At 45.3% G+C, this 27458-nt stretch overlaps 1 protein-coding gene across 1 annotated transcript in view; it reads left to right on the top strand.

The window, feature by feature from the left end:
* Positions 1-10914: 10914 nt before the first annotated feature.
* LOC111848368 (mitogen-activated protein kinase 8) overlaps positions 10915-27458 on the top strand; it is a 38698-nt gene continuing 22154 nt past the window's right edge. Inside the window, exons 1-4 of the mRNA XM_023820284.2 lie at positions 10915-11016; positions 12564-12672; positions 13096-13203; positions 20256-20336. The gene's annotated coding sequence lies outside the window, so the exon portion shown is untranslated. The remainder of the gene's footprint in view (positions 11017-12563; positions 12673-13095; positions 13204-20255; positions 20337-27458) is intronic.

The following is a 27458-nucleotide window of genomic DNA, read 5'->3' as shown; positions in this document are numbered from 1 at the left end:
GTCTGTCACACTTGTGTTCACCTGTTGAAGGAAGCATTTTGATCAAGTGGCCAATAACAGTAGACAGACTGCCAGGTCACTGGACGGGGGGGGGGGGTCGTTGCTGCCTGCACTGATTTTGATGAGTCCAGCCTTTAAAATAAAGTTTGTCTCGGAGTGAGCGACCCAAATTGGTACATGAGGTAAAGCTCTCACGTCTATTTTAGGAGTTATCCCATTGATGGTCACGCGAAATGCATATTCATTTTAAGGTCTTACCTGAAACATTAACTGTCAAAATTATTGGAGTTCAGCTTCACCAAATCCATCATCTTTCAAATGAGCTACTAATAGCCCCCCTTAAATCCAATTTCTAAGCATTCATTTCAAGAACGAAAAGTAAAGGCCTTCAGATGGTATTAAGTAGGCTAAATGTTACGTTGCAATTTGGTGACTGTTACATAAAGAGGAAAGAATGAGAAATATTTGTCTTAGGTTTAGTATAATTGCTTGCTTATTATAAAACCGAATAATAATCTGAGTTCAGGGTGGTCAATAACATAGGCGACCGCCTAGGGCGCCAATCTCGCTTTGTCTCAGTCAGGGGGCGCCGGTGGTGATGCTCGCCTAGGGCGCCACACTAGTTGCATACAGTCGATCCTTTGTGAAGTTTTATTGCGCTCATTTTGAACCAATGGATTGATAAATTAGGTGCTAGTGCACTACGAGAAAATATCAGAATCTCCTTTCCGCAGTCTGTTCCTCCAGTTGAATTTCCGAATGAAAGCGACTTAATGACAAACTTCGTTCAGGGGTACTGACAGAAAACAACGCCTGGCGGCTCCGGGAAAAGTGCCGTATGAAGCCGAGCGGAGATTAGAAACAGGTTGCGTAACTGGAAGGAGGCTTTTAGCCTCGGATAAATGCCTTGCCGAGCTTGGTGTGACATGCCGATGACAGAGCTGTGATGGACCTCATATCGCCCCGGTGAAAAATGCAGCAGATCATTTTTACCAGAGACAGTTTCCCTCAGAAGCGCAGCACTCAAATGAACATGGTTACAGCTTTAAATCCTGGGTAATAGCAGGACAGGCCCACAGAGGCCGCCTGGCGCTGGCATTTTTAAGTTTATATGAGGCTATTGACTATGTACGTATTATTTCTGCACGGCTGCCTCGTATTAATGCTTTTATAGTGTCATTAGGCTACTATTCATTTGTAATAGATAACATGACCTCTTCTTAGCTGCGGTCTAACCCAGGAGTGCGGTACAATAATGGTAAATGAAGTAGAGCTGTTTGTAAACTTTTCCATTACAAAGTTGTTTTGCAAAAATTTGAGCCCCTTAGAAACTGCTAATAAAAGTAACACACACACACAGTTCGGGCTACACGTTTAATAAGATAACGAGGACACGGGTGAGAAAATTATACGGACTGGGCTGTCAGTCGGTGGCTAGAGCCTTTCACAACACTTCTTAGGAAGGAAACCAAACTGCCCGTTTTCCCACAGCCATGCAGACCTTCACAGACGAAATGCAAAATGGAACGATAATTGGTTGAAATGTTATTGAAATACGTAAAGTCACTTAAGGTAAACTCACAAGTAATTTAAGTTAAACTCACAAGCAATTTAAAATACAAATAACTAGTTGGCAGGTCTTAAATGGGAAATAAATGAACACTGAAATGATGTAAAAAGAATTCTTTCCCAGATCCGATCTTTCAGGTTGCATTAATTTAATGAGGTAGATTCGAAGGCAGTTTAAAATGATCCAGATTGCAAAAATCGCCAAATTTACTTCCAGCACATAAATGTTAAGAAAAAAATACTTATCCGATATACACACTTCCAGGCTAAACCTCGTAAGAATATGTACTTTTCTTTGAGAAATACAAAATAAGGAAAGCAATTTCGAACAAGGAAGCTGAACATGGGTTTTATGTGACCTGCCATCTGGAATTGTATAAAACTTTCTTTAAAAAAAGTAACGAGCTCTAATTTAGGTAAATATAAGCTATGCATATTTCCAAAAACCCTGACAGGATAATGTTACAGAGTAATGATTTTTTTAAAAACCGTTTTAAAAAACCTTTTTATGAGTGATTGGTTGCTGAACAGCGTTTTCTTTGTTTGCTTAAATATAAATTGTGCTGCGCAGAGCGGACTTCGACGCTGTAAAGTTAAAATAATTAAAGGAGTTGGCTATCAGCTTAAGAATGGAGTTTCCTCCCTGCTTGACATCTACAGAGGTCCGGAGGCCTCGCTCCGAAGGGGAAGGTCGCACACCTCGGGGCTCAGTCAGGAAACGCTTGTTTATATACAACTTCGCTTTAAATGAGCATAACTGTTTCCTTGTTAATGTGACAACGTGATGCCGTCAGTCTTATCCGATTTTGGAAAACCTAGAAGGTCCCCCCTCCAAGGGTGGTAACTTCACACGACCTGGGTAGCAAACGGCTCAGAAAACAGTAACTGCCCAGTGATTCGTAATATCGCGTGTGGAAGTAAAATCAGCTTTCACGCCGGGCCGTTTTTGCTTCGGGCGCTGTTCGTAGGCTAGATCATGACCACTCTCTAATTCCACTTTGAGCTTAAGGACATTATTCTTAAAACCTGGAAAATCAATCAACGGATTTTCCAAAGGATTCCTATTTTGTTAATTTTTTTGTGCAAGAAATCTCATAAACGGGAATACACCCAGATATTTAGGTTTCGTAAACACGCTGGTCAAATAATAGTTCTTGAATATGCTAATACAGAGGAAAACTGTATAAAAACAAGATGCTAATATTGGATAAACAATATGAACGATATGCATTTATGACGTTTTTATTAAGCTCTTAAATGCAATATGAAACTAATGAAGCAATGAGGAGAAGGTTTTCAGCACATTATAGACCACAAGGTCGGAGCTGAATCTCTGTAGGTCATTCCTCCCCATTGGCAGCATTGATAGTATCTTTTACTCTCGTTTCCCCCAGAATTGCCAAGGAGTTTTGTAAGGCAATTGCCTGAATTAGTCATGGTAGCCAGTTTGCCCGATGAGCCCAGCTTCTTCTGCGCCGCATGCTAATTGGTAATACTATACCTATAGCAGTGATTCCCAACCCGGTCCTCTGAGACCTGCAGACAGTCCACGTTTTTGCTCCCTCCCAGCTCCCAATGGCCAGCAAAAATGTGGTCTGTCTGGCAGGGAGCTGGGAGGGAGCAAAAACGTGGACCGTCTATGGGTCCCTAAGGACCGGGTTGGTAAACACTGGTCTATAATGATCCATTATATTATATAATATAATCTATATTCACTGTAAATATCAACATATTGTGTTACTTATCAAAGTAAAGCCTTGTTTTAGAGAATAGAAATGCTATAATTAGTATAGTTTGAATATACTTACTTATTGTCTTGCATAGACAAATTAGAATTCTATGGACAACTTCAGTACATACAGGTAAACGATCCCCTCTGTCTCCCAAAAGATCTCTGTCAGTTAGACAAGGCAGCGCACATGTTGGGAATTATTGTTGGCTTTGAGGATCATTTGCATGCACATTACAGTGCGCTCCTTTGGCTGCAAAAACAGGAAAAATGGAAAAAACATGGAGGCGTCCTGTCTGCTGACTGCCGGCGTCTAATTACAGATGGGCCTTACGCCTCAGACGTCAAGACGACACGGGAAGAAAAGGCCTCGCAGCTCACCAGCACCTTGTGCTGTTACTTCAGGTCCACATCCAAAGTCTTACCTCCCTATTACTAGACTCCATCCCGCAGTCGGGGTGAAAAGAGCAGATACCTTGTCTGTTTTGGGACATCAGTATGAGATACTCAGCAACCTCCTAACTTGGACTGGACTTCCGAGCACCAAGTCCAAAGCAAGCAGGAGGATCAGCCCACTTCAGCTGCCCCCGTGTCAGGGGAGCACATAACGATCTCTGACAGCGCTTGGGTTGCTTTTATAGCTTTTCTACATGCATGTTTTTATGCTGATCTACCTACAGCTGCGTGTTTGTCAGCCATACCTACCTTCAGCCGGATATCTATGGGCGAACTTTCGATACCGACCCACGTGAACGCTGTCGGTTCCCCTGTTAGCAGTCATGGTGATCTGAACAATGATACGGAGTTACGTACACAAGGGGGGGTCACTACAGTGAGCAGTGTTTTCTACTCATCAAAATCTTGTACGTCACTTCTACCCATTGAACAGAGTTGCATAGTTCAGGTCCAGTAAAAAGAAAAAAAACAGTCCATGAATTTGTTTCAACCAATCAGCTGTGTATAAAGAGTCACAGTCATAGAGTACTCGACTGGTTGGTTGAAACAAAATCTTGGTCTGGATTTTTTCTTCCTGGACCTGGACTATCCACCTCTGCCACCAACCTAACAGGAATAAGTCTAGACAGGATATGTACTGGTAGCTGCAAAGTGTGGAGGTCTGTGTCACTGATAAGGATGCTTCTCCATGCAGTGTGGTCGTCTGGACACTGCGATCTCTGTAGTGGAGACAAAGGCGTATCTCGCCTGCTGAGGAGTTGTCTAGGCAAGAGCAAGAATTCGTGCCGGATCACTGCCCCAAGCTGTCAGACATCGCCTGGGATCTGGCTAAAGACAACATGGCTACTGTACTCGCTTTGGGTGAAACAAGAAGTACTTTCTACCCATAGATCAGTCCCATTTTTGTTTTTGCCCCACAGAAAAACATACAGCGTACATACCTGCATAATTTGCATAAGTGTTTATAATATGCAAGAGAATCATTATTAGTTTTGCTGGAAGATATGGGATGTTTATAAGTCAGCATGTAGGATGAGTTACCCGTAAGAATGAAAATTTATGATGTCAGGCACTAATATGAAAGTCATTTAGGAGGGATTATAAAGAATAAGGTCATAAATTACTGCTGCTTAGTGGTACTTTCATGAGATTAAAGTTTAATGTTGTTGTAGTGGACTGCATGATGTATTTATGAAGTAACCTATGGAGACACTTTTTGTTTGTCTTCAGTATTAGATTGATACATTTATTAATGTCAAAGGAGATATTGGGAGACATTCCAATCCCAGGATCTTCTGTTCAGTAGTTAGCTACTTTAACCAAGTAAACCATAGCACCACTACAGCAGGCTGCCCCCCCCCCCCCCCCCCCCCCCGAAGGAAGCAGCTGAACTGCGCAGACTGCCTGCATAGGAAGGTCACAGCAAAGTCAAAATCATGGCGGCATGAAGGCGTTTTCATTTGAATGTTCAGAATATCATAAAACCAGACTATCCTGTTATAAACAGCAGCTCCTGTGCAGGTAGACGCCGGCTTAGGCACAAGTTAATCCTTCATTACTCTCCTGACGCTGTAACACGCATTTTAAAGCTCAAGTCATTTGGGGAATCTCTTTCACAGTTCCATTTCCTGGTTGTGTTTCGGTTTATAGATACTGTCAGTGATAGGGGGTCCCGCTGCTGTGTCCGGTAAGAGGACACCAAGTGGGGGGGGGGGGGGTGCGAGGACCGCAAATGGAGCCAAGGAGGATTACAGCTGGAGAGGCATGGTGGCAGAGAACAAGAATAATAAAAAAAGGCTTAAAATTCCTAAGAGTTTTCAAGCAAAACTTGAAAAAAAAGAAAAGCCGTGTGGTCTTCAGTTGCTCATTGCTCTCACTGACACAGCTGGCTCTTATATGTTTGTCGCTTTCATCACAGAGAACTGGATCAGCTGGGCAGGCGAAGCCAGTGTGAACTGGAGGCTGCCCCCCCCCCCATTTACAGTTACACTCCACCACCAAAAGACTTTTCAGCTAAAATGATAATGACAGTATCAAACGAGACAAAATTCCGGAAGAACCTGGATTTTCTTTGGCAAACTGAGGGCTGCCCCCCGCATGCCCCCCGCCCAGCATCTTGGCTCTCCATCCCCCACAATCCTCTGCTTCTACCGCCGCCCATTAGGACTGTGGCTTCCACACAGCAGTGGCACCCAGTCCATGGTCAGTGCTGGCAGTTAGGGCCTTTCTCAGCCTTTGTGGAAAGAAGGCATTGAGATTTCCCAGAAACCCACTGGGCTCGCATAAAGGATGCCCTTACATCAGTGCAGGCATATTTAAAAAAACAAACAAATAGACAAACAGGAAAAAGTCCAGAGCAGGCAAAAAGCACCATTAACACACAAGATGATGTCAAGAGCCTTAGTTTAGATTCACAGTTTGTTTTGGGCTATTTTCAACAAGTAGCTGTTTGGGTGGAATTGCCAGCATGCTTCCCTAGAGAGGAAAAAAACCCAAAAACCTTTTCATTACTCAAAGTCCCACAAAATCACAAATACTATAGTTTCGTCCGAGTTACTGTTTAGTTAACATTTTTAATTGTTAGAATCCTACTGAAAAAAATCCCATATTCAGGAGCATCATGTCAAGGAGAAACGAAGAAGGAGATGCTGACCAGCAGGTTGAGTACTAGTTAAGGGATTTCTGATCAGAAGACTAAAGGATTTAGTTGACTTTCATCAGTACATAACCAGTCACACATATTGGCAAAATAATAAGGTATGAGTATGGTGTGTCCCCTGGCCTGCCTTAGGGTAGACTCGGGTTTGATTCTTAAGAAAAGCATGTGCATTTGAGTTATGCCATAAAACAAAATCCCAGATGAAGACTAGTCTTTGAGCTCTTGAGTCAGGTTCAGTAGCGCAGGCTGGAACCTGTGGAGATACATGCTATAGGCTGTAGGCTGCGTAACGCAGTTATCAGAGCTGACCCAGGTGAACGGCGCTGCGGTCGACCCGCTGACGGTGGCTTTACGAGGTCATTAAACACCTCGGACATGTCTGGCAGTGAGCGGAGCTGGAAACGCGGTCACAGGAGAAACGGGAGTTTCCTATTCTTCAGAAAGCTTTCTGAAACAAATTCAGCATCAATATGCATTTGATTAACCCAAAGTGTGTGTGTGTGTGTGTGTGTGTATATATACACATATATACATAAAGGCATGATGGAGGACTTTTTAACTTGTTCAAACACAAATCCGAAGTTTCCCACCATCACACTTTTTCGCAGTGGAGGCACCTTCCCACAAAAAGGGGTAAAAATCAGAAGTTGAAACTCTGCCCCCCCGAGGAGCAGCGGCCTTTCGGGACCCTCCGAAATGGGGGCCGGGTCGTACCAGTCACTAGCATCAACAGCCCCTCTCTGCCCCGGGCAGCGTGTGGCCCGCAGGCCCAGGCTGGGCTACGTACCAGGGCCTCTCCGGGGTTTATCTTGGAGCGTGCCAGTATTTTTACACCTTTCATAACAGCCCCACGTCTCCCGTGTGCCTCCCACCCGCCCCCCCCATCCTGCGCCCGCGTCTCCCTCACCTGGATCGCGGCCTCACTTCTACCTGCACATCCCTGCTGGGGGCCCACGGCCCCGGGGAGCTGTCCAGTTTGTCGGGAACACATCACCATCGCCCCGCGGAGACGACCGGGGAGATGAACTGAGGTCACTTGACTCCCCAGGCTCCAGCTTTTACAATTCAGACAATTCATTTATAAAAACCACAGTACAGAAACTCTCAGAAAACCTGCAGCCGAGCCCCAGGACTGGAAAATAAGTTTTGCAAAATTTCTAAAGTTGAACGTGAAACAAACACGACCCCCATATCATTGATGAGCGTATGATCCGTGCACGGTGAATGAAAAAGAGCATCACAAGTCAGAGAGGAAGGGAAACAGACCGCGCTTTCTGTAAGGGCAAGACCTCAAACAAGACTGAAGTGTAACTCAACTAAGCCACTTAATATAAATATACTGGCCTTAAATGGACTGGGGTGATGCTTTACGCTCATAACCCATAAAGTACAGAATTTCCTAACGACACTTTATTGATGTCTTGGGCGTTCGCCTACCCCATCTTGCTGTCTATGACACACAGATACATATATAGGTGAGAGCGAGCTTGTCAGCTGGGCTAATGGCACTGGGGGGGGGGGGGGGGAGGTCAGTGTTTAGGGCCTCACTCAAGGGCCCACAGGTGTGACTGTTCTGCTGAAACCAAGCTGAAACCCACAACCTTCTGATCACAAACACAGGCTTGTGGGAGTTTTACTTAAAGAAAAATGTTCTGAGGGCAGAAGGAAAAATGATTGGTTCAGAAAGATTACCAATCACACTGTAGAGGAGGTGGGTCCTGGAAACTAGAGGAGGTGGGACCAATACATCTGATTGGTTGATCCCACCTCTATAAACTGATTGGTTAGCTTTCTGAAACAATCATTTTTCTTGCTGCCCTGAGCACATTTTTATGCAAGTAAAACTCCCATGAGCCAAGCACAAAGGCTAAGACTGCTGAGCCGCAAGCTGCCCCCCCCGCCAATGAATAATTAACACATATGAAGAGGTGCAATAAATGCAGTTTCATGTGGGGAGCAGAAGCTATAGAAAGTCTTTACTTGTCATAGAGCAGAGAGAATTATTTTCTCCATTAGTACAACACACAACCGACAGCTGAACAGTCCACTTTTATGTGTGATTTAATACTCTATACTAGAAAGTGCGACACTAAATTAGTGTGCAGAAGGACAAGTCACTCACACTTTAGCTGCCAGCAGAATGGACCTGAAACACATGCGCCAGAATGTCGCAGGCAGAAGTCAAAACACTTATTCTGAGTGCCTCTTTATTTTGTAGAATATCAGGAAGATGTCGTTCAATGACAGTAACGTTCCTTCGTGTGAATGACATGTTCCAGAAATAAGTCGAGACAAAGTGAAAACGGTTCGCTAAGTTTGCCAGAAGTTGGTGCCCTAGGCAGTCGCCTATGTCACCTAATTGGTTGACCGGCACTGGAAATAAATAATTCACATGTTGATTTTATAGAGAATAGAGAACCTTGTTGAGGCTCCTACTTTTCTTTTATCAGAGATCTTTTATAGAGAGTTATGGTAAATGGAAATTAAATCAATATTTATGGCAGGTTGGTAGGACTTGGCTTTTTGGGCATGTTGTACACAGGCTGAAATGGTGGAACTCTTTGGGGTGTCTCTGTAGTCAGAGTGGATGCCTTGCCGAGGTGCTGCATATAGCTGCTGGGGAGTGGAGGGTCCCTCCCATTCAGAGGTGATGGAAATGCCATTGACTGCAATTTCCCCAACAGCCTCCAGTATCATGACGTCGTCTGGGTGTTTACATCAAAGGAGGCCCCACTGGGCTCGGCCCGAACGCAGAGAAAAGACCGAAAGGCGATCGGAGCCTGAGGGAGGTGCACATGACAGTCAGGTGCCAGAAAAGGGTTCGTCGGAGTGGGAACGCGGGGGCTCGGAAAAGCCGCCTTCTCCACTCCCGCGTCAGGAAATGGAAGTGAGGTCAGAGGAATACGAGGACACATTAATAAGAAAAATACATGAAGGCGATCCCGGCACCTGGTGATGGCAGAGAATCCATCACGGGGGGGGCGGACCCTGCGCATTTACGCTGAAATACTACTCATTTCATTGCATCCAGCTGCTTCGGTATTTTTGCCAGGAAGTATCATTTTAAGAGAGAAAAAGCGTGTCTGTCAGGCTCCCCGGTAGGAAGAATATTGCTCTTGTTATTTCGGAGCATGTCTGCAGGAGCCCAGGGCCAGATTCGCTGCCTCTGGAAAGAGCATTCCCTTGGTTCAGCTCCCCACGGTTGCTGTCATCTCGACTCGACGGGGAAACTTAATATTTTAATTTAGTTTTCAATTTGTGAGCTCCACACTTAGAACAAAGGGGGCGGGGGGGTGGGGGAGGGGGGTGTTGTGGTGGAGCATCAATCAGACCCTTTGAATTCCCAGTAATCAAACAGAGCCATGACCTCATAAAGAGGCCATGAAGAACCCCAACCAGGAAGCTTTCATTCCTCCCCCCCCCCATCAAGAACTATGGGGGCTGGTTTCAGCTCCAAGCAGCTAAAAGAACTTGCGGTCCTTGCCCTTTGTGGTTATGAATGGAGTGCGGAGGCTGATAAGCTGCCCGCTTTGTCGGTATCTAGGCAGGACATCTGTGCTTCTTGGCCGTCTTATTCAGTCAAAGATTTTACACACATCGATGTTTAAACTCTTGGACTGTCCGAGTCTGCAGTCTTTCTCAGAACCAGGGGTAAAAACAACTGGAAATGAAAGACAGATTGCTTGTTTCAGCTTGACCTCATTTTATTTTTAATTGGTTAATCAAAAAATTTTAAAAGCAAACATTTATCGAAAACTGGCGTTAAACGGCCTGGTTAATCTCCCCGACACGCAGGTTGTGCCCAGTCATGTGTGGAAGTGGACACAATGCACACAGACACTAATTCTGGCCACACGGTGCCCGGCGTTGGCAGAACCAGAAAGAAAACCAAATCTTGGGAATAGAAATTGGCTGATTTAGAAGGAGAGGGAAAAAACGAAGTGCGTTTCAATGGCTTGCTTGTGGGATAGCAGCCTCACAGAAGCAAGCAGAGATCCCCAAACACTAATACCACCCTATAAGCATGAAAACCTGGCAGCAATTTTTTTTTTTAAATTCACATCTAAAAACAAATCACCTGCCCCTTCATTGAGGGCTATCTTGGCCTTCATTTACCACCCGGGCGTCGTACCTTCATACGTGTTATTAGGACCTTTTGCGCACAAAAGAGAGCTCCTGGGAGAAAAGAGGATAAACATTTTCTTTGGAAGCGACTGCTGTCATACGCGTAGGTTCAGGCTTTCTCAAAAATGCCGCGCGCATGGATGCAAATTCCCAGTTTTTAAAATATTTTCCCAGTGCAGGCGCAGGAAAAAGGGAGCGATTGTCTCCAATATCCTTGATTAATGACTCATATCTGGATGAGATGTTGATGAGCGGACTGGGGCGACAGCGCTGCCTTTTCATTTCGACTTGCTGATGAATCATGTGCGTGCGTGTAATTTTAGCCCCAGTTCCGGGGCATCGCCGGAGGACGCCGGTTCCGTCACGTCGCTGTACCATTCAGCAGCACCGGCGCACCGAGCTACTGTTACTGCACCGCGCTAACGGTCCGGTCGGCTGGCTGCCAGACCCCGGGGTCCGAACGGGAGAAGATTCATTGGTGGGTGTGAGGAACGGGTCGTGTTTTGTATATTTTTATCTCTGCAGGAGACACCCGCGTGGTTTTCCCATCTGAAAAAGCAAGTCGAGGAGGGCGCAAGACAGACAGATATACACCTGGCAAATAAAAGTAGATGATACTTACATACTACCCCCTGACGCACTGGGAAGTTCAGGTTTTAAGATAATTAATCATTATGTTAATGCATATCAGCTTTCATTTTATACCTGTATTAATTTCGCCATTGGTTAGTATAGGCCTGATGTTCCTACATCAGATATCACTGTTTATCAAAATTGGTAGGCCTATATTTACTGAAAGAGACTGGAATATCTCATGTGACGCAAATGTACGTATTATTCTTGCTGGTTATTTAAACAATGGGACACAGTATATTAAAAATAACAGTAACAGTAGCTGTTGGAGAGGCACCTTGAATACAGAGGAAACGCTGCATATGAGCGATCGCTCGCCCAGTACTGTTTGAAGGTGCAACTGGAAAGTGCACTGCAAGGCTGCAAGTTAGACTACATGAAAGGATAAAGATCATAAACACAGCACTGTAGTATTATGCCATAGTACGTAATGCATCCTTACGTGTATCTAACATTGGAGTCTTTTACAATTTTACAAAGATTTATGGTGTAAAACCTGGTTAAGTCCAGGTTAAGGCTGATTTGCGCCATCTACCGGTCAAGTTTATTAGTGAAAATCGTTGCGCGCTCGTTTTGCACGTTTTTCTGCACTACAAAACAAAACAGAGCATTAGAAGTGACTTGCTGTCAGTGCAGCTCGGCGTACCGGGCACTTTACGGCCGTTTCGGGGTTGCGACAGATCCGTGTCATGCATTTAGCGTGGATCATCCCTGACAGTTGAGAGCCGCAGGTGTGCCGTTGCGTCTCCGTTATGCAGACGGTCTGCTTTCCCGGTGCTGACAGCAGTTTCCCTTTCAGGCTCTCTTCGTGTCACCGCAATCAATCAGTCGCCTGGAGTTCAGACAAGGGCCCTTTGTGCTCCCCGCGTCACGTCGCCGTGATCAGGGCGGTTTCCGTGCTCCGTACCCGGACGGCACTGCCAGGCGCTCCGGCCCGTGCCCGCCCTGGCTCCAACCCCGCAACTCCCAGTTAAAACTAACATCCCAGGACCAGTTAAGCGCCAGGAACCGGGGTCTGCCGTGCTGCTGGGCGACGCTGCTGACAGATACCCTGGGATTTTTTACATAACATCCGTAACAGCATACAGCACACTGTTTATGCTAAAAAAAATCCATAGCAAAAATATTGTAAAGCTGCACAAAGCGTATTTCAACTGAATTGGACGGTATTCCTAATGTTAAGTCTTTCCATTAACCGAACCAATCCGTCCCCCTTTCTATACAACCGTGTTTATACGCTCCATTTATCCTACAATCCATACTCTGTTAATTTTTGGTTTATATAGCTAGCTGCCTTATTCTCGAAAGTATAGGTCCTTCCTATAGCCTAGAAATATACGTGTATATAAAACGATAGTTTATATGAAATTTGGCAATGCATGTGTTTTACAGTTATTTCTGCAGCATGATTTTTTCTGGATCTGAACTCCCAAGACGCGTGTTGTTACCGCCGGTGCCACACAGTCACTCACCCTACAGCGCACCTACGCAGGAGCACCAGGTAAGGGGAAGGCAGATCTTAAAATAACGTAGTTTATTTTAACGGCAGTAACATGCAAGATACCACAATGGATGACGGATCGTACACCCCTCTAAGTCTCACACATATAATTTACCAAAACCGTTATCCAGCTAAACCAAATGATTAACAGGTGCAGACATTAATCACCATCCAGCTCACACAATTAAACAGTCAGTTGGGAATAATATTCTGGTATTAAATATGATAATAAAGTAATCCATCCATCTTCCAGTTGCTTATTCTGGACAGACTTGCAGGGAATTAAATAATTTGTCTAGGTGAAAAAGTGAATAGTACTCTATGTGAAATATTCCTATTTACCATGATTAGCGATCCCAATGATATCTAGCCAAGGAATGACAGCCTGGATAAAGATAATGGATTCTTATAACCATACTGTAGGTTAAGGAACCTGGCGTGTGACCCATGAGGCTGAAGGTTCGAATCCCAACAGAGCCTTCACTGTTGCACCCAGCAAGCAAGTCCCTCAGCCTGATCGTCTTATAGAAGGTGAAGCTCTGGCTATTCACACTACCCGCACCTACAGATGCTTAAGCACTGTAAAGACATTCTGCTTGTTATTTCTGTCACATCATGTGGTGTGATGATGTCGTGGCGTTCCAGGTGCATCATGGGAGTGCAGACTCATGAATGCTCATCACCTTACAAAATAATTAACTATCTCAGTAGACAGTTTTAACCACTGAAACTCAAATATGCATATCTGAATGTATTAATATTAACAGCAGTGCAGATATGTGTCTCACACAAGGGTTACATTTTACTTATTGTCTGAAAACATACCATTGAGAAAGCTGGAATGACTAAGGACCCAAAGGTGTAACCACTCTGCCAACTATGGGACTTGACCCAGCAACCTTCCAATCACAGACACAATGTCCTAATCCACTGAGCCACCCCCACTACCCCCAGCTTACAACCCCCTCAGTCCAGGGACTTGGACTGGGTATGCTTTTGTCTGGGTCCACAGTGAAGGTCCTTACCTGCCGTGCTGTGATGATTATAGCTGATGATAAAATCACATGCTGCTTTTCCTTGACTCCACTCATGCTGCTTAGACGACCACACTCAGTTTTATGAGATATTGCAGTGTTAAGAGTTTCCTGAGAGTAGTTCTGAGGCATTCGGCATCCACGTTTCACTTTGTCAGCCCACTGTTTTGTAATCATGCGTATCGTGGTTGAATGTTGCTTGAGAATAATGTGCTAGTGTATTTATTTAAAAAATGAACCCAGGGAAACAACATTGTTGGACTCAGCAGGAACGTTTCAAATTCGGGGTCCTCTCTCATTTAGCTAGCAGATATTTTCTGTAAGAGCATGCACTGGCCTATAGTGAAGTCCCAGACTGCTTTTCTTTTGACATCAAACAGAGCCTTGGGGTACACCAAGTTTTAAAAACGCACCTTGAGCCCTTCTCATTGGTAGTTTATTTTCCCTTGAGTTTCTTTAGTTTTTATTTATTTTTTGTGCTCTTTCTTTAATAAAACAGGGGGTTTCTGCATAACTGTTAATGAAGCTACACACCCAGAATTGCTCATTTTCAAATGGGACCCATTTCTTTTTAGCTGCTCACCAGCAAAAGGCGACCGGGCAGCCACCGCATAACCGCTGGCCTGGGAGAGCAGGTGCGTCACTGAATCTCCGCTATACGATAAAAGCTGTCGAGCAAAAAAAAAATAAAAATTACGATGAAACAGGGGGATTTCACAGAACTCGGGGCGGTTAGGATGAAAGCTTAGCGCGTTAGCCTGCGGGCGATGTTGGCATGAGTCGGTGCATGTCGGCTCATTACAGCAGTGTTAATTTGGGCTCTCCTGCAGGATAGCCCTCCAATGGAGGGGGGTGGGGGGTGGGGGGGTCTAGAGACACGGTGCCAAGTGTGACTTTTTAATTGGAGCGCGGCGTTCCACCCGGGGACGCTCCCATCAGCTACCGTACGCAATTAGCATCCGACGTGCGCATGAAACGTTCGACTCGCGGCGTGAAACATCAATCAGTCAAGCCAGAAGAAAAAAGGGACGTTTGCTTCTCTTGACCTCACTTGCTCCCTCGAACAGGGCCCAGTACTTGACACCTCACGCACGCTTTGAAGAATCTTCTGGAACTGACGCGGTGCTGCTGGCAATTACTTCATTACCTGAACGTATCCTCCGCTCCCAGAAAAAACGGGGGCACGATTACCTCATACCTCCCCCCTGAGATAAACGGCTCTACGTGATAATTGACTTCTCTTGACTTTTTTTGGTGGGGTGTAGTGGGAGGGGGCACGAAGGGCTGGGGGGGGGGGGGTGAATGGTTCCTTTGTACATTACCGGTGGCTGCCTTCAGTGTGGAGCTCGGGGTGGGGGGGGCACCTCCCACGACGAACAACAGCACAAAACAAACATACCAGCCGCATCCCCAGCTGCTGCTCCACGGGACAGACGCCGCATTCCGGACCCACATTCAGCAGAAGAGCCATTTCAGGCACTAAAGCCATTGTGTTTTTACTAGGGTTCTGCGGCCAACACGCAGGACAAAGGCCTCATTCTTCACACGCTGCCTCCTTTCTCCGACTTCTTCAAAGAGTGAAAAACGCCGAGATTAACTGGGCAGAAATGACTGGTACTGAAACTACGCAGCATACTGGTCGTGCTGGTAGTTTACACAGGGGCTTTGAAGCCACGAAGTCAAAAAACAACAGTGAAATGTATATTTTTCATGATTTACTGAGGTGACACTATATAAAAACATAATATTTTCTGATTCTGTTTAGGTTATGAAGCTTAACTGTAATACTGGAAACTTCCTCTGAGTGATTTTTATCTATTTAGTAGGTGCTGTTATCCAAAGCAGCACAGATTCAGGACAGTAGGTCAGACAGTCCCTGGTGCAATTGGGGCTTGAGGGCGTTCTAACCCATTGAACCACACCCCCTGTGCCTGAATCCCCCACCTTAAGTGCCATGATGCTTACTGCTCCACCTAATTTTAACTCGAAACTTCTGCACTGAAGAACACAGGGTGGGGACGCAGGTTAGACCCAGATCTGTTCAGGATCATTACAGCTCGTAGGTTCTACTTATTCTGTAACCACAGCCTTTTTTTCCAGGAATTATGACAGGGAATTGGCACAGCTATGTCAGGTCGGCGCCAGCCAAGTCTAAATGAGAGCCGTGAGAGATTTGAAGATTCCTGCACTGTTTTTTTTCTGTAATCACACTCAGAAGTTTGCGCGTCAGATCTTTGGTTGTTTGGGTCATGGATGAACAATCAGTGGGTTTGGTCTGATCGTCCAAGCTGGGATTTTACACGATGGTGTTACAGCAGTGGGTGTACTGACAGTGCCAGTAACTCGCCCATAAAGGCCTCCACTGGTCATGGGACCTGCCCTGGTTCTTTGTTTTTCTATGCGCAATCAGATGGTTCTTAACAACAGTTACTGTTTTATCTAGTGATTAGAAATGGTTTTGCATCCAAGTTGAACAAACATCAGCCCAAAACTAGCAAAATGCACTAAGTCTTAAAATCAACATGATTCGCTCCTGAAAGTTCTTCTTAAGAAGATGCTACTTAAGAATTTGGATACTAAACATTGTCACTTTAATTTTGTTTATTATATATTACAAAATACACAATTACAACCTGCACATATAGAATGCATTTATTTCTGCGTTTAAATAACAATGTTATTTCCCCGTTTCTTACCATTGTAAACCTTGTGATCCTTTTCAGTGTCCATTGTGGGTGACTATACTATAGGTGTAACAGTTTTACGCAGTTTAACTTTTACAAGGGTAAGGGTGTGAAATATAAACTTGTCAGCTCTGAAAATACATCTGCATTTTTATATTGTGTGTAGCTGCGTTGGAAAGCCAGTCAGCGGTTGTTAATCACAGAGAGCCCCTTGTAACAAACTTTCGATGAAAACTGGGACAGTCACCATGTAACTTTTTTACATTATATAATTTATTTCACATCTGCATGCTTCTGGGAGCTCAGCTCGTCTGATTCATGAGGAAGCAGTGAGATCACTTTCCGCAGATTTGGGTATCACCACGTCTGACTCAAATGACTTTTCCAATCGACCCGAGACTCTCGTAAGTGCTTTAAACGGCCGTAAAATGTTTTTGGTTTTACGATACCGTCCCAGTTAGCCATCACCCGCCGCGACCTCGGCGCATTGCAGCTCAGGCACCCGCAAACGCACGTTAGAACGCCTGTCACGTCTGCCGCTTTTACCTCTCCTTTCTTCACTATCACCAGTTCCTCCTGTGCCTGAACTGCGCTTAGATCCCTCAACTGTTACTTATCGGGCGATTGAGGCCGACTCGTAGCTGAGCCACGGCGGCGATACTGTGAGCAGAGTAATAATAATAATAAAAAAAAATTGGGAACAAGGTTCCTTTTGAGGCAACAATGTGGCATTATTGGTACTGGCTAATTGAAAACACCTGCGCACATCTGTAAAAGAACAGCAGCCCAAATGTAGACCAGATGGATTTCTGAAAAATATAGGAGGCGTTATTTAGAGAGGTCCAAGGGTGGGGACCATGTGTCGCATTAGGGTTTGTCTCTATCACTAGTATTATGTTCTAAGCTGGTCTATGGGAAATTATGTTATACTGCATATAGCCTGATAGCACAGCACAGACCCTGTGTAAATGCTGGATACAGAGGTTGCAAGTGCATTGCTTTATAAATATACACTCTATCTGTCTGTCTGTCTGTCTATCTGTCTGTCTGTCTGTCAACTATCAACTTATGTCATATATATATATGTATACACACACACGCGCACACACACACACAAACACACAACACCCCGTTTCCGAAAATGTTTCGTAAAATGTTAATTAAAACATAATGCAATGATTTGGAAATCATATAAACCCGTATTTAATTGAAAATAGAACAAAGACAACATATCAGATGTTGAAACTGAGATTTTTTTATTGTTTTAAATAGAAATACATGCTTAGTTTGAATTTAATGCCAGCAACACTTTTTTTTTTTTTTTAAAGCGGGGACAATAAAAGACTAGAAAAGTTGTGATGCTAAAACAAAACACCTGCTTAATCTAACTAATTAGGTTAATAGGCACAGGTCAGTAGGATTACTGGGTATAAAGAGAGTCCCCCTTAGACGCAGAGTCTCTGTGCAGTGATGATGGGGAGAGGTTCTGCACTCTGTGCAGTGATGATGGGGTGAGGTTCTGCACTCTGTGCAGTGAGGATGGGGAGAGGTTCTGCACTCTGTGCAGTGAGGATGGGAGAGGTTCAGCACTCTGTGCAGTGAAGATGGGGAGAGGTTCTGCACTCTGTGCAGTGAGGATGGGGAGAGGTTCAGCACTCTGTGCAGTGATGATGGGGAGAGGTTCAGCACTCTGTGCAGTGATGATGGGGAGAGGTTCTGCACTCTGTGCAGTGATGATGGGGAGAGGTTCAGCACTCTGTGCAGTGATGATGGGGAGAGGTTCAGCACTCTGTGCAGTGATGATGGGGAGAGGTTCTGCACTCTGTGCAGTGAGGATGGGAGAGGTTCAGCACTCTGTGCAGTGAGGATGGGGAGAGGTTCTGCACTCTGTGCAGTGAGGATGGGGAGAGGTTCAGCACTCTGTGCAGTGAGGATGGGGAGAGGTTCAGCACTCTGTGCAGTGAAGATGGGGAGAGGTTCTGCACTCTGTGCAGTGAGGATGGGAGAGGTTCTGCACTCTGTGCAGTGAGGATGGGGAGAGGTTCTGCACTCTGTGCAGTGAGGATGGGAGAGGTTCAGCACTCTGTGCAGTGAGGATGGGAGAGGTTCTGCACTCTGTGCAGTGAGGATGGGGAGAGGTTCTGCGCTCTGTGCAGTGAAGATGGGGAGAGGTTCTGCACTCTGTGCAGTGAGGATGGGGAGAGGTTCTGCGATCTGTGCAGTGAGGATGGGAGAGGTTCAGCACTCTGTGCAGTGAGGATGGGAGAGGTTCTGCACTCTGTGCAGTGAGGATGGGGAGAGGTTCTGCACTCTGTGCAGTGAGGATGGGAGAGGTTCAGCACTCTGTGCAGTGAAGATGGTGAGAGGTTCTGCACTCTGTGCAGTGAAGATGGGGAGAGGTTCAGCACTCTGTGCAGTGATGATGGGGAGAGGTTCAGCACTCTGTGCAGTGAAGATGGTGAGAGGTTCTGCACTCTGTGCAGTGATGATGGGGAGAGGTTCTGCACTCTGTGCAGTGAAGATGGGGAGAGGTTCAGCACTCTGTGCAGTGATGATGGGGAGAGGTTCTGCACTCTGTGAATGACTGCAGGGCAAATAATGCAACAATTTCAGAATAATGTTCCTCAACGTAATATTGCAAAGAATTTGGAAATTTCATCATCTATGGTACATAATATCATTAAAAGATTCAGAGGATCGGGAGAAATCTCAGTACCCAAAGGATAAGGCTGAAAACCTTAGCTGTGATCTTTGGGTCCTCAGGCAGCACTGCATTAAAAACAGACACGAATCTACAGTGGGAATCACTGCGTGGGCTCAGGAACGTTTCCGAAAACCACTGTCTGTGAACACAGTTCGTCGCTGTATCCACAAATGCAGGATGGAACTATACCATGCAAAGAAGAAACCAGATCTAAACAGGATCCAGAAACACCGCTGACTTCTCTGGGCCTGAGCTCATTTAAGATGGACTGAGGCAAAATGGAAAACTGCCCTGTGGTCTGACAAATCGAAATTTCAAATTCTTTTTGGAAATCATGGACGCCGCGTCCCCCAGGCTAAAGAGGAGAGGGACCCTCCAACTTGTTATCAGTAAACAGTTCAAAAGCCGGCATCCGTGATGGTGTGGGGGTGCATTAGTGCCCATGGCTTGGGTAGCTGGCACAGCTGGGGAGGCACCATTAATGCTGAATGATATATACAGGATGTGGAGCATCATATGCTGCCATCCAGACAACGTCTTTGTCAGAGAAGCCCTTGTATCTTTCAGCATGACAATGTGAAGCCACATTCTGTGCATTACAACAGCAAGGCTCCGTAGGGGGAGAGTCCGGGTACGAGACTGGCCTGCCTGCAGTCCAGACCTGTCGCCCATCGAAAACATTTAGTGCATCATGGAATGAAAAATACAACCCAGGACACCCTGAACTGCTGAGCAGTTGAAATCATTTATCAGCCAAGAAAGGAACAACATTTTAGCTTCAAAACTCCAGCAAACTGGTCTCCTCAGTCGCCAGACGTTTACAGAGTGTTATTAAAAGAAGAGGTGATGCAAGACTGTGGTAAACACGCCCTAGGCTCAAGGTTTTGGAACTTGTTTCTGACATCAAACTCAAACTGAGCGTATACTTGTCATATAACAACATTTCTCAGGTTAAACATTTGCTCTATTTTCAATTAAATATGGATTTTTATTATTTGCAAATCGTTGCATTTTGTGTGTGTGTGTGTAATTCAACATTCATATATTAAAGTGAAAATGTGAAAAGTGGACCGGTGTAGCTTCGAAAGATGCCCACATGTTCACACATTATGGGCAATTTAGTTGCCGTTATCCCTTAACTGTGTTTCTACACTGTGGCAGGAAACCCGAGCAGCTGGAAGAAAACACAAGACAGGCAGAGCCATGCAGATGGTTCGACAGAATGGGGACAGGATTTAAATCGTAAGTATCACTTTAAAAAAATGCAGCTCAAGCTGTATTTCGGTCTGGACATGAAAACAGGCCTAAGGATCAAATCGCGAACCAAATCGGTTCAGAACAAGACAGCATTGTGTTTTTCAACGCAGGATGACCCTATATAATGGGTGTGTGGCAACTCTGATTTTAAAATATCATTAAACAGGGCTAGTTGAAGCACAAACAGTATTTAGCGGAGGCCCCAGTTCCTCAGCCCGGGTAAACCCGTGCATTAACCTGCCCCTGCGGATACACGCGATACAGCCCCCACTACTGGCCATTAGAAATCTGCAGGTGATTTTCCGTGCAGCGGACCGTAGACACAACCTTTCCAGTGCAAAACTCCGTGTAGGAAATATGCCAAGCAAAGGACACACCTCGGATTCTAACTAAATCATAACTTGAACATAAAATTCATGTGTCTTTAATAAACCTTACATGAAGCTCTTTTGTCGACTGTTTAACTGAACCAAAATTAAATCAGATCAGTATGAAAATAAACAAGCATGACGTACACTGACATAAAACAAATATAGCCTTGCACTGAATATGAACTAGTGCAATACGTGATTTTGCATAGATGAACCATCTGTTCTTTTTCGAACAGCTTATCCGTATGATGTTGCAGAGTTATGTAAATTAAGCTTATACAACTTCCATGAATCACATGACCTCAATTTCATTTGCACCTATGAAACCGCTTGTAATGTAAACAGTAAGCTAATATTTCAGTGGTAATAAACCTAGAATATTGAACTATTCCTGTAAAAGATAATGATAGTGACATTTAAAGTTTTTTAACTGCCCTTAAAAGGGAATTTGATGTAGAATTATTCAATTTAGTTCATAACCAGGGATTGTTTTCATTCCGCAACCGTGTACTGGATGATTGGATGGAATATACCGTAGATGGATGGACTGATGTTTTTGATATGCAGGGTTTCATGTTCCTCATAAAGATTTTGTGCTGTGGGAAGGTAATGCGATACAACCAAACGAAGCAATACAAGCGTTATTGGGTTAAAATCATTATAATTTAGTCAATCTGGAGCGTGTTACACATTTTTATAGAACAAATGCAATGTGCACGTAAAAACAAGCAAAATTTCAGCGTTTGTAAACAAAGGAAATAATTATTAGAGAAATAACTTTTTTAAAAGGGGGGAAAATGTTGGACAGTAAAAATAAGTCCCAAAAGATTATGTATAGCGTACTCCAGGTCAGATACGGTATTCTGCACAGTAAATCAGGAGACACACAGCTGGAACAGTAGGCGAGTAAAGCCTTCCCTCCTGTAGTACATGTAAAACGATAGCATATGTACGACATATTTCACTGCACATGTGTGCTCTATGAACTCTGCGTAATTGCGGAGCGTTTGCCGAAATGAGAAAAGCACATGAATATTTATGAAACGCAGGAGCATCTCTGCCATTTAAATTCCCTTTGATGGGTGTTGAAAACATGAAGCTCCTGCAAAAACCTTGTGATTCAGGTTATTTTTTTTCCCTTGTTGCCATGACAAACATTCTGTAGTATCACACCCGGCTTGATTCTGATTGGTGGCGGACGGAAATTCCATGAATTAACATTCCATGTCGATGATCCTCTGACATATATATTAGTCATCATAACTGGCCCCTGGAAGATGCACATTAATTTGAAAGATGGCTAAAAATGTTTAAATACGGAATCGGGAGTTTAAATAGCAATTAGCAGGAAAATTACCTTGTGCTGGCTTCAAAGTGGCCTGAAATGACTGATTAGGGGGCAGAGGATGAGGTGGAGCTCATTAAGTTTATTTCAGTCATTCGGAAGCCTGCCAGGGCTGCGTACGGATGGGCCTGGAACTCACACACTGCTGTTCTGTGATTCAGTCTGGATGACAGCTTCAGGGTACGAGGGGGGAATGGAGAGTATGACAGCACAGTCTGCTGGCTTTCAGAATTATACCATCATCTCCATTATGCCTCCCTGCGGCCTCCCAATGAGCACGCGGCAGTCTGCGGGAACAGCCGGGGGGGGCAGTGTGTGTTGTGGGTGAATCCCTCCCCACCATCTCGGGGTGGGGGGGGTGAGGTCACCCCTCGGACGTGGCATACACTGCGTTGGGGCAGATAGGAGGAAAATGACCGTGGTCCTGGGGGGGGGGAGAGGAAGGACAGGCTGGGTGAGGCAGTCTGGTGGGGGGGGGGGGGGGGGGGGTCAGGATGAATGAATGGATGGAGGAGTAACAGAATAGAAGTGGAGAAAGCAGAGGACTCACCAGACAGGGCCTGTGGCCTGGAGCACATTCAGCTTCTTTCTGGAGGGGGGGTGGAGGAGAGACCCCCGGAGAGCACAGCCCACGTGGAGTGAGTCAGGTTTGGGTCAGTGCAGTTTGTGGGGGGACACGGGGTGGGGGGGGGGGCGTGTATCCTGTGGTTAACTTCATGAGGTGTGAGTTTGCGTTCTGCAGTAAGGTGTGGAGACTCCAGAACAACACAGCACAAGACCTCTTTTCAGTGCAAAGCCCCCCCCCCCCCAGCCGCCCCCCCCAAAAAAAACCATGTCTCCTGAAATGGGACCCTGAACAGAGCCCAGAAGCATCACATCAAAGCCCGGGACAGAACTACTTTGAACCTCCATGTCTTTGACACACTGCAAAAAAAAAATCACCATCTATTTTTAAATGCTTAGAAAGCTGTTTTAATGTCCTCTCTTGTCGTGTCGGTGCCTGTCGGGGCAGCAGCGCGATCCGGCTCCCAGCAGTGACCTCTCCCTCACCTGAGTGCGATTCAACAAAAACACAGTGCGAGTGTGAACACGACGGGCCACAGCGCCAGGCAGGGGGCCGCCCAGCAGCGCGGAGGTGCGACTCCCCTGAGGCTCCCCGGCGCCCCGGCGCCCCCTCCGCCCCCACGGCGGATGCCGCGTCCGATGGCTGCTCCTTTTCTTCCTGATCTGCATTCCCGCCGATCCGGAGCCGTTCCCAACTCCTCTAACCAAATATCCAGTGCATGTCGTGTAGGGGCCTGGAACTTATGTCAGGAAGCAAAGCAGGGGTGCAATAATAATAATCATAATAATCATAATAATAATCATCATCATCATCATCATAATAATAATATTAATCATAATAATAATAATAATAATGTGGATTCTTCAAAGGCAGAATAATGTGGGAGTTGCCTATTTCCGCCATCGCAGATCACATGGGTTTGTGAAAAAGGCACGGGGGGCAGGATGTCCCGATAACCGTCTGCGTGCCCCGCGCTTTCGCGCCCCCCGTCCATGGGGCGGCCGTTGGGAAGGGGTCCGGCGCTCGCAGGCCCAAGGAAAAGAATAAGATATTCATTCATCAAATCGCTAAAAGTCTCCTTTTCGGGTAATTGATTTCATATGGTCTGGCATCCACCGGCGCTTTTGTCTCTCGCCTTGTCGGCTAAAGGGAAAAAAACGTGTTGGGATTTTTGTGTATTGGCTTAAAACGCAGCAGAATTCGGACATGTGAAAGGAATTACCGCGGCGGCCGTAAGAATAGGCTGACCCCCATCACCGGTTTTCCACAATAAAGACCCCCACACCCAGCGCGAGTGGGCTGCCGTCCAGCGGGTACATACTTTCAACGTTGCTCCGACATTGCACAACAAGGCGACGTGGGCTGGGGGGATCACTAATGTCTGTAGGCGGCGAGCTTTCGGAGAGGACGAGGGCATGGAGAACAGCTACACATCATAACAGTTTACTGTATGTACAGTACTGCACAAAAGTCTTAGGCGGTCAAAGAAAATGATCTTATAATGATCTTCATGTTGTTGCAAAACTACTTGCCTCTCCTAAAGTCACCCCAGTAATTTGCAGTGACTGTCCAATATAAGTATTTTTTGAGTATTATAAGTATTTTTTGACTCGTCCACTGATCATGTTTGACTAATCAGTGCCTCATTAAATGATTAAAATAATTCAGTTAATTATGTGACCTGGTGGAATCTAACTCCAACACAAAAAAATCATTAACATCATAACGGCTATTTCAGTAAGGGACAGCTAATTTTCTCAGGTGTATTCAGAGTGCTGATTGCCATGCTGGCAAAAGATGCTCAGCAAAAGATGCAAAAATGGAGATAAGATACTTAATCTGAAAAGCAAATCGATTTCATTACTCATAGACATTAATCCAATATCTGTGTCTTTTTTTTTTTTACAATGACAAATTCCGGAATGGTGAATATTGTCTGATGAATAAGATGTATAAATGTATATAAACAATTTAATTTCTGGGTGGGCTACTCATTTTTATTTAGATTCACAGATAATTATAGAAAACATGTGCCTCGTTTCATTTTAAATTTACTTCACAGAATGTTTAATACAGATAAATGAGGTTACTGGGTGCTGTCATTAATGCATATAGAAACCTTAAACGAAATCTCTTTTCTTGATAGAGACAGACCAGAGCGAGAAATCCGATTTTCATCTGCAGCTCAGTGCTGCCACCCTCTGGATAAACACTGAAGCCCTTTATTCATTGATATGCTTGACACGTGACCGCTACAAAACTGTGGTGATATAAAATATGCTGATCAAAACTCATCAGATTTAATGCATCTCACAATACACAGCTTCATAAAAGTCTTAGAGTCTTAGATTTCTGTTGCCCGTGCATCAGCTGTATCCCCATCACCTTCAGTTTCTCATAAACATTTCCAGTAGTTTTCGCCTGGTGGGTGTGTTTGTCATGTGACCCCAGGACACTGCAAGGAAAAGGTGGCAGAAATTTTGCAATAAGGAACCTGGACTTGGTCAGTAACTGTAAACTCAGGTCAGGTCAGGTTGGGGATCATGCGCTGATGCATCACATCCCACAGCAAAACTGCTTAGGATCCCGGCCAGCGACCCCCCAGGAAGACACACGGTCCAGCCCCACCCTCCGGGAAGGCCATCCATCTGCCACAGCCAGGTGTTACGTGGGCGTCCCCTCTTCCTGGTCCAGCCGCTCGGGTCCTCAGCAATGAGGATCCTGTGAGCTGGATCCTGTGAGCAGGATCCTGTGAGCTGGATCACCCGTAGTACCTCGGTATAAAGGGAAGCTGCCAAACTGGTTCAGTTACAGGCATAATTAGCTTGACTATTTTATTAATGACACTTCATTGATCCCTGAAGGGAAATTCTCACCTTCCCCATCTTGCTCTCCATGACACACATATAGGTGAGAGTGAGCTTGACGGCGAACTGCAGTGCCGTCCATGGAGCTGTGAGAATTAGGACTTTGCTCGAGAACTCACAGACGTGTCACTATTTTGCCCAGGCTGGGCTCAAACCAACAACCTTCGGATCACAAGCACAGAGGCTCAGCCCACTGAGCCACATGCTGCCCAAACTTCACAGATAGCTGACATACAGTGACACCCCCCCCCCCGGAAAAACGTAGTCTGCCTAATATGATGAATCACAAAGGATGATTTATTGAGCGAAGTTGCAATGAAGGACAGAGGCAAATTCTTGTGAGAAGTTCAGTGGAGCGCCCCCTTGTGGTTGGCAAGACTGCTGCTGGGAATTCTGTTCTTCATGAAGACACAGCTTACAGCAGTTGTATTCAAATGTATTTTTTAAGCCCCCCCCCCCCCCCTTACAGCTGATGTGTTTGTCCTGATCCCCCTCCCCCCCAACACGCACACACATATATGCACTAACCCCAAATAGACGCTTATGTCAGAAACAGGTGTACCTGTTTTCCTGTGCAACACATATCAAAGAAGTCTGGGGGAGTTTTTGACACCATCTCTCTGTGTCAAATATTTCTCAAAGTTGCAATTTCAAAATAGGTCTGCCTCCACTTCAACCCCCCCACCCCCCCCGTGCTGCACAGGAATGATCTGGTGAACTTATTAATTGTGTCATGCAGCCATTCCTGTTTAATGAAAAACCCAAACAATTATTATTCCAAACCTACAAATGACCTATTTCACAGAACATGTATTAATACCTTGAAATAATAGATTCCACATAATTTGGGTTGCATACAGTGGCCTGTCAACAACTGCAATTTTTTTTGAGCAGTATCAGACAGTCCATGTTTTTGCTCCCTCCCAGCTCCCAGCCAATCAAACACATCAAATACCTGGTACAGGTCTATCAGGAGCTGGGTTGGAGCAAAAACATGGACTGTCTGAAGGTCCTTAGGGACTGGGTTGGAAAACACTGTTTTAGATCATTTTTCAAAGCAGCAAATATTATCTGTGGATTTTCAATTATTAGCTCTGACTGTATCACCAGCAGCCAGCATCTCCCTGTTTTCCCACACAGTTCCACTTTCCTTCCTGTTTGCAAGCAGTTCACTGCTCCTTCATTGCACAGCACTAGATAAACCTACACACCTCTGAACGGAGGCGGACAGCCCCTCACAGCTGTGGTTCTGCTAAGGGTGGCGATGCACCCTGATGAGGACTCAGATCCGGAGAACTGGAAGACAGAGGAATGTATTACCTTGGCGACCAACTTATTTGGTCAAGCCGAGTTGATATTCACAGAGACCTGGCTTGTACTTATGTGCCAAGGACGCATATTATGGAGTTAAAGTGAACCCGAGTCTTTAGCTGTCGCATGGTGCCATAGGTGAAACATACACGGGTAAGATTACAAGATGCCTTTTCAAAATTTCCTTTATAATCAATCATCACAGCTGCTTGTGCTTTCCTGCGTGCTTCGTGCTCCTGGGGGACCGCTGGCCTGTTCCAAAGTGCATTTCCTCACGTTTATTCCCCCGGTCTCCGAGAGGTGAGCAGGGGTCTCCAGCAGTTTCGGCCTATCGCGCCTCGTGAGATTTCCGGGGTTATGCGGCTTGTTTGTTGTGGTTTTCTCGTGCCTCGTTCAAAGGATTGTTTGTACAGGAAAATCACACCACGTGCTCCTGCAGCGAAAAAAGTCACATATTGACTTGCAAATGGCCCAGTCAGTAAATTCCTAACCTGAAAAAGTGAAATCAGGTTATATTTTCTATCCAAACGATGTATTTGATTAAGCGATAAAAAACTAAGATGGCACCATCACGCATGACTCGGTTAAGAGCTCAACGAGGACATGGATTTAATAGCACGAAGTGCTCGGTCCGGAGACGGGCCCAAG

This window comes from Paramormyrops kingsleyae, chromosome 20, assembly GCF_048594095.1.
Source record: "Paramormyrops kingsleyae isolate MSU_618 chromosome 20, PKINGS_0.4, whole genome shotgun sequence".
Lineage (NCBI taxonomy): Eukaryota > Metazoa > Chordata > Actinopteri > Osteoglossiformes > Mormyridae > Paramormyrops > Paramormyrops kingsleyae.
The sequence above is the reverse complement of the archived record's forward strand: the minus strand, read 5'-3'. Positions and strand labels throughout refer to the sequence as shown.